The 6,925-nt window shown below is 35.1% G+C and overlaps 1 long non-coding RNA gene across 2 annotated transcripts in view; it reads right to left on the bottom strand.

Moving 5' to 3' along the window:
* Positions 1-2,156: 2,156 nt before the first annotated feature.
* The window catches only part of LOC144311333 (uncharacterized), a 28,470-nt gene continuing 23,701 nt past the window's right edge, over positions 2,157-6,925 (bottom strand). Inside the window, exons 2-4 of one of the 2 annotated variants that reach the window (XR_013376915.1) lie at positions 4,681-4,718; positions 4,448-4,502; positions 2,157-2,444 (exon numbers count right to left, since the gene is read on the bottom strand). This is a non-coding gene — a long non-coding RNA (uncharacterized LOC144311333). The remainder of the gene's footprint in view (positions 2,445-4,447; positions 4,503-4,680; positions 4,719-6,925) is intronic. The other variant, XR_013376919.1, reaches the window with a different exon arrangement.

Genomic DNA, 6,925 nt, shown 5'->3' with positions numbered 1-6,925 from the left:
CCAAATGGCACAGAACAGACACCTCCCTGGACTTGTGGATTCATGAGGCCTTCGTATAGGACTAAGACTGGACAGCAGATTGCTAGGGAAAAAGTTAATAAGTGAAACAAGTCCAGTGGGTTATCCATATGTTAACAAAAACTAAATAAGATTCCTGACTTATGCCATAAATGAAAATAAATTCCAGATGAATTATAAACGTACAGCATATGAAATACAAAACTTTTAAGATAACTTTTAGGAGATATTAGTGAAAATCTTTATAACATTGAAACAAGGGAAAATCTCTTAAATAAGACACTTCAAGCACAAACTAAAAAGGAAAAGATTAATAAATTTGATAATATTAAATCAGACATTATTATCATTATTTTTTATTTTTATTTTTATTTATTTATGATAGTCACAGAGAGAGAGAGAGAGGCAGAGACATAGGCAGAGGGAGAAGCAGGCTCCATGCGCCGGGAGCCCGATGTGGGACTCGATCCCAGGTCTCCAGGATCGCGCCCTGGGCCAAAGGCAGGCGCTAAACTGCTGTGCCACCCAGGGTTCCCTATCATTATTATTATTATCAAAAAATATCATATAGAAAGTGGAAAGACAAGCCGCAAACTAGTAATAAAAATTCACAACATTTTTTTTACAACATTTTTATTTGCCAACAGATTGTTACTCAAAATATATAAAGGATTCCTACATATTGATTTTTAATTTTATTTTATTTCTTTATTGAGAAAGAGTGAGGGAGGGGCAGAGGAAGAGGAAGAGAGAGAATCCTAAGCAGAATCTATACCCAATGCAGAGCATGACCTGGGCTCCATCTCATGACAGTGAGATCAAGTGCTGAGCCAAAATCAAGAGTTGGTAGCTTACCAACTTTAGCTACCCAGGCATCCCCATATTGATTTTTTAAAAAGGCAAATAACCAGGTAAAGGAGAAAGACTTGAACAAATACTTCATAGGAAAATAAAATCAGAAGAAAAATAAACATAGGAAAAGATGCTCATCTCCTTAGTACTCAGGCAATCCAGTTGAGATATTATTTTACACCCATCAGAATGGCAAAATTTTTAAATGTCAGACAATGTCAAGAGATAGTGAGCAATGACAACTCATCTGAACTGCCATTGGGAAAATAAATGCAACAACTTTGGAAGTCTGGCATTTAGTAATGGAGTTTAAAATGCTCATACTCTGGGAGCATTTTCACTGACAGATAAATACCTTTACATGGACACAGGAATCATGTACACAAAATTCTTATCATCATTGGTTATAGTTATAAAAATTTTAAAACCACCCAAATTCTATTAATAAGAAAGATAAGATAAATATAAAGAACACCAAGCAATATTTGGGGGGAGGATGCATACATATGTGGTAAAACCATAAAGGAACACAAGGGTGATAATTTTAAAATTCAGGAAAGTAACAATGATATCTTTCAGGGGTATGCATGGCACTTCTAAGTGTTAATAATATTCTACTTCACAAGAAAGGTGGCAGATTTTAACATGTATATATGCTTCATGTGTAATTTTCCTATGCAAAAATTTTATAATATATTTTTTGAGGAAGTCTCTGAGCACTTGTTGGGTTTCACAAAAAGTAGCAACACATTGTTTCCAAAAGCTTAACTAAGTGGGGTGGGAGGGTGGCTAAGTATATACTCTCAAAAGTAGTATATCTGAAATTGGGAGGTGGAATCAAGCCTATTTTACATATGTTTATGATTCTAAAAGATTTACTCTCATTATTTTTGGTAAAAGTACTAGTGAGTAGATATATTTCCTTACTCTTCAAAAAAAAAAAATCAAAACCATGAATTTCCTTGTGTATGTATAGACATTTGGAAAAAGTCCCAAAATCTATTGATGATGAACCACACAGCATGAATATTGTCTGATTACTAACATAGAGCCTCTAACCTAGCATTGCATCCTACCTCTGGAGACAAATGTTCGGACTGCCCCATGCCAACACTATTCTGCGTTGATTTTGTATTTCTACAGGTATTATCTCTCTTACTGAAATTCAAGACATAGGATGTAGAAATTGCACTGTCATAAAGACATGTTTCTACCATTGTTGCTCCGAAAGAGAGGTGGTTTTATTTATATATTTGTTGAATGGTAAGAATAATGTTACAAAGTAATTGGTTTTCACTTACACACAATGAAATGTAAGTACAACTTTATTGTTTAATCGAATAGGTAGAAAGTCAATAGTTCTTATCCAGGCTTAAACAAGGACTCTTGTCTTATGCACTAAGCTGGTTTGGCTGTTAAAATAGGCAATCAAAGAAGGAGAGTGTGCCTGGTGCATAGGATCTCCAATAAACTAAAACACATCTAGCAGAAACCCTCTCTGTTTAAGGATTTAAAAACTCTTAGTACATGGTGAAGTAGGACCAGGCTCCTTCCACAGGCAATCTATGAGTGCCCTGAAAAACAAAATGCCCATGATAAGTAATCAGATACATCATTATACACCTGTTAGAACAAAAAGTACTGTATGCTGACTGTTGTAAAGAGTAGGAAGTAGGGACTGGATGCTTCAAGAGATTGGGTAATAATAAAGAAAAAGGCATCCTTTCAGCTCAGAGGACAGTAGCTGATTTTATTCCAGACAATGCTGGGAGATGCTGGAACTGGAACTCATTCATACCTGATGGCTAACAAGGGCCTTATACAGGCCATCAGATGGTATCGGTATCAGCTTAGAATCTGATGGAAAGCTGTCCACACAAAGTTGGTATGAAGTCTCATGATATGTTGTAAACAGCCTTAGCTCAGAAATTTTTGCTCATGTCCAAAATCAGAAATTAATCCAGATCTCAATTTATCTCCAGGTAAAAGAAAAACACACTGTTGGTTTTATTTCTACTTAGAGTTGCCAGATCTACCAAATAAAAGTTTGAATTTGAATATCAGGTAAACAAAAAATATGTTTATAGTGTAAGTATGGCCCATAAAATATTGGGGATATACTTATACTAAACAATTATTTATTTTATTTTAGCATCCTGTATTTTAGCTGGCAACTATTACCCCATATTCTTTCCAAAGATCTAAGTTTTTGGCAACAGGTTGTGTAATAGCACACTAAAAAAAAACAAACAAAATACCAATGTGGGGATTGATGACTCTAAATTTAGCTTGGATCTGAGGTAATTGTAAACAACTGAAAGAATTAGATCACGCAGGTTTAACTGTTATCGGTGGGAGCTATTCATGCTAAGAGAAATGAAGTCTCTAGGTTAGCCAACATGGGGAAGTGAATCTTTGAATCTTTGCCTGGTGGTGCCTCATGGATTCTTCTTGGCTTGATTTGCATAGGAATAAAGGAGTCAGCGAAAATGGTGAAAGGCGATAGCCTTTGTGAGATCCTTAGATTCTGTTTTACCCAATGTGACTAAAAGCAGGTGTCTTTCTGAAAAAGACACTCTTTTTTTTTTTTTTTTCCTTTTTAGGGAAAGCCAATATCAAGGTGAATGCCAAGTGTTGAAGCTGCCCTAAGAACCTGCTAGAGCAAAATATTTGGCCCACTTTTCCTTCTGCCCAGAACACTGCTCGTCCAGATATCCATGTGGTTCACTCATTTACTTCAAGTTTTGCCCACTTTCCGTCTTCCCTACAAGGCTCCCTCTGCCCACCCTGTCGGCAACTCCAATCCATCATCCTTCCTCACCCTCCTCCCTACCGCAGGACGCCTAACACCCTTCAAGCCCAACATTTTTTCATAGCTCCTATCACCGTCTAACACACATGTAATTTCCTTATTTATCATGTTCTGCTATCTCTCTCACTCCACTAGAATGTGAGTCTCAGAGGCCATGGACCTTAGTTTATTGTGTTCACTGATCTATCATGAGCACATAGAAGAGTACCTGGCAGTTAATGCTCAAAAATATGTGCTGAATGAATGGATCCATTTATAAAGGGAACAGTCTTTTATAAAGTAGATTTTTGGAATCAAAACTCTGTAACCTAAATCTGTAAACATCATTTTGACTTTGCCCTCTAAAATGGACTGAAAAACAAAAGCTCTAAGCCAGTGATAGGTGTACGATTCTAATCATAATAGAAATACCACAGTAATAAATTCTTTTTTTTTTTTAGTAATAAATTCTTAAAAATGGATCAGGACTTATTCTTCTGCTGCATTCTCAACAAGATCCATATATAATAAAACTGTAACTGGGATTATTGGGAAGTGAAACATTCTAGTGATAGATCTCAATGTTGGATCTTAAAATATTTGTAAAATATGTTACCATATATATAAAAACACTGCAATCCTGAATACTAATGATTTTTCTTTGATGAATATATATTTTATAATTACTCAGAGTTCTGAGTAGCAAATGATTCTATTGCTATAACTGTAAAGGAAGATAGAGGAAATGTAGGAATTTAGGATAAAGGTATATAGTTGAGTACATACCATGGAAGTCAGATTTGGGAGCATTCTAAGTCTTCTTATGATTTGCTCATTTCTCCTAAAAGCAATTTAAAGAAAATGAATTCGATTAATTAAGGATTGCAATTTGAATCAAAGTTAAGACCTTATTGTGAAATAAATTTTATTTTTTCTCCTTTCTGTCATTATTCTATTTATTTTAAAGTTTTGTCTTTCCCTTAACAATGTATAATGTATACGTTTTTGGTTGTTTTTACCTGATTAAGCATTTTGGCACCTCATCATTCTTCCAAAACTAAGAAAAGCAAAAGACAAAACAACATATAAATTGGTGTTCTAGCATTCCACCAGACCTAATGGTAGGCACTGAGCAGGACAGGTGTGCCTGAGGCCACAGTGATGGGCAGAACAACAGTGGCCTGCCACCTATGTAAATCAGAACACCAGAAGTCTTGTCCTATGGGAATGATAAGAGAGTGGGATTACTTCCAGCTCTCCTGGAAATATAGCTTATAGAATCCACTCTCCCCAAATGTTGAGCAAGAGGAACAAATCCCATTACAATACAGGTATTAAGTTATATAATGACAACATTCCAAAGCCTTGAGCAGCTGCAATAGTGGCTCCCAGGTGAAAGGAAGGAAGGAAGAAAGAAAGGCTCCTCTCTACCACTCTAACTTTGGCCCAATCGGGATTCATTTTTTTTCCTTTATTGAGGTATAATTGACATATAGCATATGTTGACATATAACATTATGTTAGTTTCAGATGTATAACATAAAGATTCGATATTTGCATATATTGCAAAATGATCACCTCATTTAAGTCTAGTTAACATTTGTTACCATACATGGTACAGCACTGTTTTTTTCTTGTGATGAGAAATTTTAAGATTTACTCTTAGTGACTTTCAAATATGCAATACAGTATTATTAACTATAGTCGCCATGCTATATATTATACCCTTATGACTTACTTATTTTGTAACTGAAACTTTGTAACTTTCGACACTCTTCATCTATTTTGCCCACCCTTTGCAACCAGTAGTATGTTCTCTGTATCAATGAGTGTATTTTTTGTTTTTGTTTTTGTTTTAGATTCTATATGTAAATAAGATCATACAGTATTTTTCTGGCATTTCACTTAACATATACCCTCAAGGTCCACCCATGTTATTGCAAATTACAACATTTCATTTTTTTTTATGGTTGAATAGTATTCAACTCTCTCTCTCTCTCTTCATATATATATATATATATATATATATATATATATATACACACACACACACACACACATATGCATATAAACACACACACACATATATATATCACATTTTCTTTATCCATTTATCCATTGATGGACACTCATATTGTTTCCATATCTTGGCAATTGTAAACAGTTGCAGTGAACATGGGCCTGCATATATCTTTTTAAGTTAGTTTTTTTTTTTCCAACATAAATAATCAGAAGTAAAATTACTGGATAATATGGTAGTTCTATTTTTAATTTTTTGAAGCACTTCCATACTGTTTTCTCTAGTGGCTGCACCCATGTACGTTCCCACCAGCAGTGCACAAGCATTCCCTTTTTGGCACATTCTCACCAACACTTGTTATTTCTTGTCTTTTTTTTCCCTCTTTTTAATGGTCATTCTAGGAGGTATGAGGTGATATTTTATTGTGGCTTTGATTTGCATTTCCTTCATGATTAGTGGTGTTGAGCATCCTTTCATGTACTTGTTTGCCATGTATACGTCTTTCTTTAGAAAAATGGATATTCAGATCTTCTGACCATTTTTTAATCAGATTGTATTTTACTATTAAGTTCTTGTATGAGCTCTTTATGTATTTTGGGTATTAATCCCTTATCAGGTTTACAAATCTTTTCTCCCACTCAGCTGCGTTTTCTTTTTATTGATGGTGCAATTCACATTTTGCTTAAACATTTCTAGTTGTGTTTGTAGGTATGAACGTTTTCTAATACTCCTAGGCCCTGATGGAAATCCAAGCACTTGTGGAGAATTTATCAGTATGAAAACGACCCATCTTGGGTATGTTCACATAGGCCCCACACATACATGTGTCAGAACTTATCTTGCTCTATGTTTCTCTCTTGAGGTATCTGTCATGTCTTAAAGACCTGAACTCCATATAAGCATATGACTTAATCATATTTCTAGTCACAATATACTTGGACTATGTGGAAACTTAATAAATATTTGTTGAGTAAGTGAGTGAAAGTCTCAATTAATAATTTTAAATACACTATTTTCTTAGGTATAAAATTATAATTCAATTTCTAGCTTATATTATTTATTCATTCATTCATTCATTCATTCATTCATGAGAGACACAGAGAGAGAGGCAGAGACACAGGCAGAGGGAGAAGCAGGCTCCCTATGGGGAGCCGGATACAGGACTTGATCCCAGGACCCTGAGATCACGATCTGAGCCAAAGGCAGACGCTGAAACACTGAGCCACTCAGGTCCCCCACTAGAT

This window comes from Canis aureus, chromosome 1, assembly GCF_053574225.1.
Source record: "Canis aureus isolate CA01 chromosome 1, VMU_Caureus_v.1.0, whole genome shotgun sequence".
NCBI lineage: Eukaryota > Metazoa > Chordata > Mammalia > Carnivora > Canidae > Canis > Canis aureus.
The sequence above is the reverse complement of the archived record's forward strand: the minus strand, read 5'-3'. Positions and strand labels throughout refer to the sequence as shown.